This window comes from Grampus griseus, assembly GCF_964374135.1.
Source record: "Grampus griseus genome assembly, chromosome: 3".
Taxonomy (NCBI): Eukaryota; Metazoa; Chordata; class Mammalia; order Artiodactyla; family Delphinidae; genus Grampus; species Grampus griseus.
The window spans coordinates 104,285,579-104,297,714 of record NC_139019.1 but is presented as its reverse complement, the minus strand read 5'-3'; the positions used below and the strand labels follow the sequence as shown (position 1 = coordinate 104,297,714).

Genomic DNA, 12,136 nt, shown 5'->3' with positions numbered 1-12,136 from the left:
ACTTCTAGTCAATCAAAACTTGGATATTGGCAACAAGAAATATTCTAATACATTATGAAGCATAACTAGTTGAAAGGGACCAACACATTGTGCCTATAATCCAGTCAGGCTGATAACCTCCTCCTTATTTCAGCAGCTGACCCAGTGGAACTTTGACATTAAACTAGAGCTAGAAATCAAGAAGCCCTTCTTGGAGGCTATTTAAAATGGTGTATTAGTGCCCTGGCACTAAGACTCTATAGGGAGCTCTGCTTAAACATTCTTTTGGTTTTGACCTTGAAAATTTAATCAGGACCTGTAACTGGGGCCTGTTTTAACTATGACTTGCTTGCCAAATGGCACAAAATTTATTTGACTTGCCCCAATAAACACTATGCTTCTCTTTAAGATTCTGGATCAAGTGACCTCTTAATTTAGGCATCTTGCTCCTTGACATCCACTTCCAGAAATTCGTTTTTGTAGAGTGCTGTGAGGGATTTGGCCCAATGCCGCATTCATTGGGATTTGCATTTCAGAACTTCTCTGCAGAGGGGGAAATATAATTAAATAATAAACAAAGGAGGTGCAGACTTCCAAGCCCAGTGGCAAACGTCAAAAAGAAGCCTATTTCTCCTTTCCAGAAACTTTTTGGAACCTTCCCAAGTTGATATTGCAGCTTCTTCCAGGGAAGCCGACTTCCCAAAGTAAGGAAACCCTGCTTTGAATGGGCTGCATCCAGTGGTCTTTTTTTTACCGGTCTATCCCCAGTAAAGAAGACTTTTGCTTGGTAAAAACCCCAGTGTGTGTATGCATAATACAATAGATAACAAAGGAGGGGGTGTATGTGCTTGCGTGTCAGATAACACACATGTGTGAACCTTTTCAGTCTCAGAGAGGGACACGTACCCCAACACAGAGGTTTCTTCAGAGCTGCTGATGTCAGGCTATAGACAGACTCCAGCATCTTAGGCAACTGTCATTAAACAAGGAAACGAGGCAAATGACCTTGAGAATGTGTGAGGTGCTCTGCAAGATTTAGGGCCTCGCCTACAAAAACTTCACCCAAACGGTCACTGGTGGTGAAATTTTCATTGCACCAATGGAATGTGACATTTTTCAGAGTTAATGATGATTGAACAAGTTGAAAGTGAAAGGCAGACCTTCTCAAGCCGGGGAGGCTGGCCATTTGATCATCCCATGGTGAAATGAACTTGCTGTTTGACCACAAGCAATAAAAAGAAGTTGTCTTTGGTTTCTCAGCTGGAGGACAAATGAGAACCAGGTGCAGGCAGATTTTTAAACAAATGACATTACTAATTGACTTTTATCCTCTTACCAAAGGGCGGGTTTATTCACAGTGAGCATTGCTTCCCAATATGTTTACCTCTAGATGAACACGAATCTTTTTAGTAAATCAGCAAAGCCTGCCTATTTGGGTTAAGCATTAGGAGTATTGTTACTTTATTTCTCATTTTCACTCTTTTAATTGCTTTCATCATTACTTTATTTACCAGTTGGATCTGCCTTCTCATTAAAGCAAGAAAATTCCATAACATTTCATTTCAAAATCAATGGGATAATAACAACTCCATTGCTAGAGGAAGTGGTTGAAAAAGTCATTTATAAATTTCATTTGTCAGTATCCAAACATTACATCAGTCGGAATTGTTGTAACACCTCAGACTCCCATTCTTTAGTAAACTCTCAGTCCTCCATTCACCGTAAGCCTTCGTCTTCCTCAGTATTCCTGTTGGGAAGACACTTCCCCTTCCATCTTTTCCTACACTCTCTGCAGCCAGCAGTTGGATGTTCATTTTTAACATATCAGGAACCCAGAGCCATCTTCTACACAGGCTGCTACATAAAGTCTTTCCTCCCTTTTCCTGCAAAAGGGTGAGTTTCTACTCAAAATGGCCAAATCAATAGGCTGGTTACTATTAGCATCTCCAAATAGGGCATCACCTCTCCACTTACCACTGACCATCTGGGTGGTGGCTGTTTCTCTGAGCTGCAGTGTGGAGGGTGAGCTACAGGCTCTCTGTGATCTCTTTGGCCTCTATAAGGCTCAAATTCTTGGGCAAAAAAATACATTCTACACTTAAAGTAAGTACATTGTATGGTAAGTAAATTATACTTCAGTAAGTCGCTTGTGTATGTCTACTTACTTACCCACCTACATGGCGGAACTAAATCTGTTAGTCTTTTAAGTTCATTGCCAGTTTTATACCCTAAATATTTTCTTGGTGCTAAGTAAGCAAGTATAACAAGAGTTAGTTTCAACCCAAGAGAGCTGCACTGCGATCATCCGGTTTATTCAATTATGGATGAATTTCCTCCACTGTCCAGCTAAGGTAAATCTCCTAAGATCTGTGCCTACTTGGGCAAAGCTTGAAAGGAAAGCATTCGAACCGTCCATAGCAAAAAGGAAGAGCAGATGTAACCCACGTACATATCATAGCTACACAGCCAGCACTTCTCTCATGAAAGCTACATATTTTTTGTTGATGACGGAAAATGTACCCAGTGGCGATTTGTCAGATGAATTAGCTCCAAAATACTGACCTGGTATTGGCAGAAAATAGACATCCACTAACCATAAAAGGATTCACGGAATGACCAGCCTGGGTAGTTTTATGGTCTCCTCCCTGCTCATTTTCAGTTTTCCTCATTTCTATCTGTAAGTTGAACTCTAATACCATTCTTTTATAAGGGTGAAATACAGCAAACCAATAAAAATATCACAGTTTGTTCCCAAAAATGTGCTCCTTGACTTCAGCCTGTTGCCATGATTGCATATCGGATTGAGCAGTTTGCCAAGGAAGCCCAGGTCACTATGTGCAAGTAGCGTGCTTGCAACATCAGCTTCTAGTGATGGGAATATCTGCCAGTGGGCTTTCCTAAGACGTGTATCAGTAACACCCACCCTTGCCCGGGAAACTCATGAAGTAATAGGTCAGCTCAACCATGTCGTGATTAAAGTGAAACAGCCAGGAAATGGTGGAAACCTGCAGGAAAGGCTTCCTAGGATCTGATCTTCCTCCAATCAGGGAGACATGGTGATGTTTCACAGAAGGAGTGATTAGGTTTCCATATTCCTATTTCCTTTACCCAACCCCAGCTGACTGATAAGAATTGTATGAACAATTTAAAAGCTGTTCCCTGTGAGTCAGAGGTTGAGCTAAATTGAAACAGACTGTTTTCACACATATCAGTTACTCAGAATAATAGGATATAAAGGGAGCTGAGGATTAAGGATTTTTTTTCAAACTTTTTATTTATAATTTTTTTTAAGTCACTGGAGGAAAATGGTTTTAAAGTGTGCCCTGGATTCACTGTCATCTCCAGCTGTACAACAGGGAGCAGAGTTGAACTGCTGTGAAGAAATGCCTTTGTACCTTGGCCCTTCACTATTTAATAGATTTGAGACTTCACTGAAACCCTCCTACTGTGTTTCTATCAGACTTAGGTGAGGACGTTGCTCGCTTCGTTGTAGTGGGTTTGGTTTGGTTTTGATTTCCTTTTAATATTTATTTATTTTATTTTATTTTTGGCTGCGTCAGGTCTTAGTCGCGGCACGCGGGATCTTCATTGCGGCGTGTGGGATCTTTCCTTGAGGCACACGGGCTTCTCTCTAGTTGTAGCGCACGGTTTTCTCTCTAGTGTGACATGTGGGTTTTCTCTTTCCTTGTGGCGCACGGGCTCCAGAGCGCATGGGCTCTGTAGTTTGCAGCACTCAGGCTCTCTAGTTGAGGTGTGCGGGCTTAGTTGCCCCACGGCATGTGGGATCTTAGCTCCCCGACTAGGGATTGAACCCACGTCCCCTGCCTTGGAAGGCAGATTCTATACCACTGGACCACAAGGGAAGTCCCTGATTTTGATTTTTAATGTATTATTGGAAGTAAAAACGTGAGCTTTGTGTTTCAGAGTATTCATTTTCATCAGCAAACCCTTGTAGCATTGGGATAATTAGGGAATGACACCAGAGGGGGTGTAAACTGATTGAGAAAACTTCCCAGGCATGAGGACCACCTACTTCCTCGAAGGAGGGCAGGCAAGCTCCCCTCTTCATTCCAACCTGCGAGCGAAGGGCAGGCCAGTGAGAAAGGTGGCTGGACCATAATCACAGCATGTGATAGGCAATCACGAAGCCTCTGTTCGTTGAATAAACGGATGAATGGAGAACCTTCCCTCCCCCAGTTGCAAATCCTGTATTGTACTTGGGGCCTGTGGTTGTAAATCAAAGAAAATGACCCTTTGCCCTTACAGTTCAGGACAGACACAGTTGGACAAGGGCTTATATGACACAAACTAGCACCACTGCTTTGAGCCACACAACAGATGTGATGATTCTCACAAATCCTGGCTCCTGTTCGGTCATCAGTCCTCCATGAGGTTTTCAAGAATGGCAGGTGGCAGGAGCCCTGTACCACTGGTAGCCAGTGGGGAGAAAACGTGTGCTTCCGGGCTGGGCAGGGAGACACTTGCCCGAGTCAGAGGAGGGTTTTGGGGGATGGGGAGGACCAGGCCGTTTGGAAAGATTCAGGCCCAGCTGGCGTTTGTCAAGCTTTTCTGAATCCAAACTCTGGGCAAGCAAAGGCTTCACCATAGTATTGGGGGGAAACGATCGTCTTACCCATTTGGTAGATGAAGACACAGGTTTCCGGTGGTTATGTGAGGTCAAGATCCCAGTGAGGAGGAAGGAAGGTCTCAGGAGCTGCACTCAGGCCTCGCTCTCTCTTCCTGTGTTCTGGAGGGACGAATGGAAGAGAAGCACCGCGGCAGCATTTGCGCAGTGGGATGGGGGAGGGATTTACCTGAACCCACCAGGAGTTCCCACTTCCCACCTTCCCGTGCACTGAGCACAGGTCCTCAGCTCTCCTGGGGCGGATCAGGCCCCTCCTCTATGGCTCCATCTCCCAGAGGCAGCACTTCCACCCGCTCCAGGCCAGGCTAAGGCCTCCCAAAGCAGAGTCAGGACTCGTAGCATGAAGGACAAAGGAAAGATAATGTACCAGAAAGGGGAGCGTGTGGGGGGACTTTGTGTCTGTTTTCCAGACAACACGGCAGAGACCCACTGAGTGACATCTGTGCCGGTGACTTTTCCTAGCAGGGCTTAACATCCTGGCCGTGGCTACTGTTCTAGAACCGTGAGACAGCCAGCTGGCTGCCCACCACCTCAGTGAGAACCTGAACAAGTCATTTCTCCTCTTAATGCATCAGCTTCCTCACCAGTGAAACAGAGCAGAACTAGCCAACTGGCGACCTCATTCACGCACACAGGTGTGCTTTATTGAATTAACACTTTTTAGTGTGAATGCCTTCAGGTGAGACGTGCATGCACTTTCCAGTTCCCCCAGGCCTTGCCTTTTGCTTACACCCACCCAGCCCTCTTCACCCTCTTGCATTACGTGCCCACTATTTACATTTGAGATTCCAGAATTGGGTGATGTCTTTCAAAGAGTTTAAAAGAGTTCGCTAATGCTATGTGACTTCTTTCTACCAACATCTTTCTTCCAGGGTAACACAGACTGAACTTAATGATCTCCCTTCTATTGTCTGCATATTATTAGTGGCTGGTTCAACATCACACAATAAATGAACCACTAAGAGACAGGGTGCTAGCACCAACAGTGGTGAGAAGTACGTTGCACCGCAGCATCCCTTAGTGTTGGCCAAGTACTTCCCTGACTTCTGATAAGGTTGCTGAGCAAGCCACCAGCCTCCCCATCCTTTGTCCAGCAGCTGAGATGACCTGCCTGATGACCGAAGTCCAGCGATGCTTGATCCTGCAGTTGTTCAGTCTTGGATTTTTCTCTTGGTTCTGGTGATTAATTTGGCAGTTGCTTCGTTACTTAAAGCTTAGTTACAAAGAAGCTGTTTTAAGGTACCTATTAAATTCGCAGCTTGCTTCATTAAAAATCACTTCATTAAAAAAGTAAGCCAACTGAAGTGTTCACACGGCCATGCCAGATGAAAGGGAGCTAACTGACTGGTGCCTGGGTTTTCAGCCCATCCACTGCTCGGAAAGGACTAATTTGGGGGGGAAATCCTGTTCCATGCACTAAAAGAATTACATGACCAATTCTAGTATTTTAAATTGTATTGATACTTACAGTAAGCTTGGGTTGAAATACAAATTAGAATTCACATTTTCAAGAGGACCTTTCTTGGTCCTAGTAGCTGCCCTCAACCCCTCCCCACCTGAGGGTTTCCTGCAGCAAGGCGCAAAGATGCGAAACACCAAGAATTGTTTCACACAATTTTTAATTTTAATTATTCTGTGCTTTAACACATACAGAGGAGGGCAAAGAACAATATATAAACAGGTTTGTATCTACCACCTAGAATTAACGAATGTCACCATTTTGTGAGTGACATACCTTTCAAAGAACAGCTTCTTGAGGGGGCAGGGAGAAAGTGTCTGGAGTCGTCACTAATTCATCCTCAGGGAGTCTCAAAGACAGGAGAAAATTCAGCCAGTTTCCCTGAAGCACATCTGGGCCGAGAACAAGAAGTAAACTGAATGAGAGAGATAATCCTGAAAGATTCCAGCCCCTTTGAGCTACCTCCAAATGTAAGAACAAATAGTACAGGTAGTGCTGGCCACCAAGGGGTCCACTTCTTGGAAAGGTAGCCAATTCGAAGTTACTATATGGGAGTTCGGGGGGCAGCGGGTGGAGGGGAAGGTGTCCCTGGGCAGCTGGCGGGAGAGCTTTGTAAAGGCGGGTGTGATCCAGGAGCAGTGAAATGTCACTAAATGAATACATCCAGTAATCATCTCTCTCCTAAGTCCTGCCGAAATAACAAGGCACAATTAGCTCACAGGAGCTGCCCTGTGCAGGTAGAAGGCACCAGGTTGAACTGAAGTGAGACATAAATTGCATAAGCCCTGGTGCAGACTTCAGGTGCAGAGTTACCAAATATGCATGAAACTCCCCGCTGAGGGCTTCTGCCTGCCCTGCTCTTGCCTTTTCAGTTGTAAGTGCCAACACCTGACACTTTTAAATCCAGAGAAAGCATACACATTTTTAAACACATAATGGTGTGAAATATTGTGAGCAGTACATGATTATGGTTAAATGCTGCCTAATGGGCAATTATATTCGAATGAGCCAAGTGCAGAAGTATCCTCAGTTAAGCAGTGGGAGCTCAGTGGTCATTTATTCACTGAATAACACCCTGCTTTGCCCATTTATGCTAAGATCTTCGTTTTCTAGCACAGGCACAGATCTTGACATGACACTCCAATCCTGGGGCATTCATTCATTTCGCTGTGACTCCATCTATTTTTATCCTTAAGATGTTCACACTCCAGAGTTTTCTCTTCTTTTATTATTTAACCATTTCCTAGGCAGAGGGGAAATATTATATGCTATACACTTTATATAGTCATCTTATTTCAATGTCTCGGGTATCCCTAGAATGGATATTATCCCGTTTGGTAGATAAGGAAGCTGGGATTCTGAAATGTCACCCTTCAGAGATCTTAAAGACTTTCAGCCACAGGGCTAGTAAGCAGAGAAGGCAGAAGAATGCAGGTTCCTCTGGCTCCAGAGTCCATGCACTTGCCACCATACCTGGCTTCTTCCTTCCTGGCTCAAGACTGCTTTCTTTCACTTGCTTATTGACACACACAGGTGCAAGCACACACAGAAGCGAGGACAGCCAGCCTTTCTAAGGGACTAAATGTTCCTTAAAAGGGGGAGAATGCAAAAAGTGATGATTAAAGCCCTGATTTCCTCTTGACATTGGCTTCGTCCGTGAAATCCAGAGCTGTTAGCAGGGAGGGAAGGATGAACGGGCAGAGCAGAGAGAATTTTTAGGGCAGTGTACACCACTGCAATGGTGGCTACCTGTCGTTATACATGTGTCCAAACCCACAGAATGTACACCGGGAGTGAACCCTAATATAAACTGTGGACTTGGAGTGATGATGACGTGTCAATCTAGGTCCATCGACTGTAGCAAATGTACCAGTCTTGAGGGGAGGATGTTGATGATGGGGGAGGTTGTACATGTGGGGAGGCACTGGGTATATTGGGCCTCTCTGTACTTTCCACTCAATTTTGCTGTGAATCTAAAACTACTTCTAAGAAGTGAAGTCCATTAAAACAACACAACCACAACGAGCTGTGCCAGCCTCCTGGGTGCTGGGACAGTGGAATGGCAGTTCTTCTCTGTGCTCCTGATACCCTGGTCTCGGGGAAACAAAGCTCTTAGGTACACCACCCTATTAGAAGCCAGAAAACTCATTCTTCATTTCCAAGGGACTTTACACACCCTGACTTTTTCCCTTTCCATCTAGTTACTCTTTCTCTGCACTTGCGTCTTCATTTCCATGAGTCATTATGTCACCCATTTCTTCTGAGATCTCACCTAAGGCAGAGATGTTATTAGAAAGCCTGGTGAACTCAAAATGTTTGAGCATTTTCCCTCCTTTCAGGAACAGGTTGTGAAGGTTAATCGCTCATAATATGGTTGTACACACACGCGAGGTAAATTTCTTTAAAGACTGTCATCTACATAACTCGGATAGGTGACACTGGTCTTGCAGCTCATGAAGGAGAACGCTGGTTTTTCTCTTGAATTATGTATGTAATTGCCTTGGTTCTTCGCTTCCCTTTCTTGACAGGTGCCGCAGATTTGGGGAAAGATAAGACCCTGTCAGGTCTTGTCGCTTTGCTTTCCTTCTCCATATTGTTCACTAAACTTACATTCCTGTGCGGTGCCTCACGGCTGCCTGACTTCATTCGTGAAGAGACAGGGACCCCGTGAGATTGTCTGGGATAAAACTGTTTCTTTGCCATCCATTATTACAGAGCTAGAGGGATAGGTTTATGCTGTGATGGATACATGAGAGCAAAGTTATGTTTGTGTGTGTCTAACATGAAAGAGAAAAAAAGTCTTTTGAAGCTTTTAGTTTAGAATACTGAAAAGCAGGCTTAATTCTTCAGTGTGCCACCTATTAAAATGTGTAAAACATCTGTTTGTGAAGACTGAGGTCAGATTAAAACAAGAAAATGAAATATTTTCTACTCATTATTTTATCATCACTTCACCTCCAGCGACCCTATTAGAGACAGAAAGTTGGCATAAATGGTGAAGTTCAAAATCTTTTCGGGCTCTGAGGGAAAATGGCTAGTGTAGTATACGTGAAATGCTGCTGGCAGGTAGGAATAGCAGGAAAGTTGTAAAATAGAGTTTATAGGCATTAAGGACATATCTGTGCAGAGTCAATAAAAGCAGAAATCAGCAGATGAAGAGAAAACATTCACCATCCTAGAAAATTATGCAGCCCCTCCTAACACTTTGCTTACTTCCAAAGGCTAGATCTTTGCATTAAAGCTGGCCGATGATGGGAGACAAGGCCTGAGAGATGAAAGTAAGAAAAGGGCTCTAATATTTTGCTAAACACTGGCTCATCTACTTAAAAGCTATGAGTTTAATGTTGAAACCCAGAAGTCATTCGTTCATCAAAATATACACATTTTCGACTGCTTGTAAGATGTACCTGACAGATGCATATGTCTGAAGAATGACCCTGTTGGATGAAGCTATGGCAAGGCGGAAAGAAATATCTACAAAACAGGGTTCATGCCGGCGGGGGTGGGGGGGGGGGTCTGTAGGGAAATCTACAAGACACTTCAAGTCACTTTTACCAAGGCTGTTCTTCGGTCTCAGATTTTTTAAAACACGTTTATTCAGATACAATTCATTTACCACATAGTTCACGGATTTGAAGCATACAATTCAGTGACATTCAGTGTATTCACAGAGTTCAGTAACCATCACCACAGTCAATTTTTTTAATAAAAAAATTTTTTTTAATTTGTCTACAGAAATTTCACTCCTAGGTATATACTTACAGAAATGCATACCTGTGTTCACCATGAAACATGTACAGCAATGTTCAGAGCAACACTACCTATACTTGCCAAAAACTGTATAAAATCCATGTGTCCATCTCTAGCAGACAGGGCTGGAACCAGAGTGAGGTAAGTGAAGCCCTCACCTCAGGAGCAAAATTTAAATGGTGCCCAAAAATCTAATACTCAAGATAAATAATATTTTAATGTGATGGATTTTTTCAATCAAAAGTAATGCAAAAACTCCATGATGAACAAAATATCAAATTTTTAAATAAAAGCAGGATCAGTATTACTGATTTTTCCTCAGGCTTCAGGATGGCTTGGCACAGAAATGACAGTAGAATGGACAAATAAATTATGCTATACGCAATGAGAATAAATGAACTACAACTACAACAATAGCATAGATGAATCTCACAGATATAATGTTAAGCAAAACAAGCCAGACACTAAAGTGTATGTACTGGTGACTCAAAAATAGGCAAAGTTCTTGTTCAAAAGTAGGTGAAACTAATCTAGGATATTAAAAATCAGGATAGTGATTTCCCTTGGAAGGGGGCATGGGAGGGGAAGGAGGGTTCTGTAACTCTAGGAATATTCTATTTCTTGATCTGTATGTTCCATGGGTTTTAAACTTTGGGAGAATCCATCAACCAGCTTATTTATGATTTGTATACTTTTCATATGTGCTAAAAAAAATTTAGGAGTTGTCTTACTCTAGACCTAGAGATTATCATACTAAGTAAAGTAAGTCAAAGACAAATATCATATATCACTTATATGTGAAGTCTTAAAAAATGATACAAATGAACTTATTTACAAAACAGAAGCAGACTCACAGACATAGAAAAGAAACTTAGGGTTACCAAAAGGTAAACAGGGGGAGAGATAAATTAGGAGTTTGAGATTAATTTATACACACTACTATATTTGGGATTAACAGATACATACTATTACAGATAAAATAGATAAACAACAAGGACCGCCTGTGTAGCCCAGGGAACTGTATTCAATATCTTGTAATAACTGATAATGGAAAAGAATCTGAAAAAGAATATAGATATACATATATGTGTATATATCTCTCTCTCTATACACACTCATATATATGTATAACTGAATCACTTTGCTGTACACCTGAAACATTGTAAATCACCTAGAGTCCAATTTTTTTTTTTTTTTTTTTTATGGCTGCATTGGGTCTTCGCCAATGCGCGGGCCCTCTCTAGTTGCGGCGAGCGGGAGCCACTCCTCGCCGCGGTGCGCGGGCCTCTCACCGCGGTGGCCTCTCCCACTGCGGAGCACGGGCTCCAGGCACGCGGCCCCAGCAGCCCTGGCCTGCGGGCTCCAGAGCGCAGGCCCAGCAGCTGCGGCGCACAGGCCTAGCTGCTCCACGGCACGTGGGATCCTCCCGGACCAGGGTTCGAACCCGCGGCCCCTGCCTTGGCAGGAGGCTTCTTAACCACTGTGCCACCAGGAAAGTGTCTATAATTCAAGTTTTTAAATGTGTGGGAAAACGAAAAGTATTACAAAAATAAAAAATAAAATTGAAAAAAGAATTCCCCTACTTAGAAGTGACAATATATACAAGCGACTTCAAGATGAGATGAACCCCTGGAGGAGGAGACCACAGTCAATTTTAGAACATTTTCATCACCCTAAAAAGAAACCTCACACACTTCGGCCTTCACTCTCCAGTCCTCACATCCCCGCCCCCGCCCCCTCCCCCCAGCCCAATGCAACCAAGAATCTATTGTATATCTCTATGATTTGCCTATTCTGGACATTTCCTATAAATGGAACCCTGCAGCGTGTGGTCCTTTGTGACTCGTTTCCTTCACGTAGCATAAGGTTTGCAAGGTTCAGTGTAAGATTTTATAGAAAGCGTATCTTAGCCTCCCTTTCTATCATTTTTATTTGACTCCTTCTCAACATCCTATTTACCTTAATATATCTTACCTAATATACCATTTACTGAGTCCTTACCCTGAGCCACTGTTCTAGGCACTTTCGTGTTCTACTATTTGTATGTACAACCTTCTCCATTTTAGAAAGGAGAAAACGAGCACAGAGGTGTGGATGGTTACTTCCCTTTTAAAGTTTTGTCTTTTCCCTATCACAATTTATGTGATGAAACCCTGTTCGCTTTTTTTTACTCTTTTATTGTGTGGAAATCATCTGTGCGTTGAGTTTTTTATGTGGTCTGAAGTTTAGCCATCTTTGTCCAGTAAAAGTCCTTTTTTTCTTTAAGCCCTTTAATTTAATTGGGCTGCTTTCATGATTCTGCT

General features: G+C 43.0%; 1 protein-coding gene across 3 annotated transcripts in view; it reads left to right on the top strand.

Moving 5' to 3' along the window:
- The window catches only part of MARCHF3 (membrane associated ring-CH-type finger 3), a 148,254-nt gene that overhangs the window by 114,805 nt on the left and 21,313 nt on the right, over nucleotides 1–12,136 (top strand). The gene's annotated exons all lie outside the window — the stretch shown is intronic.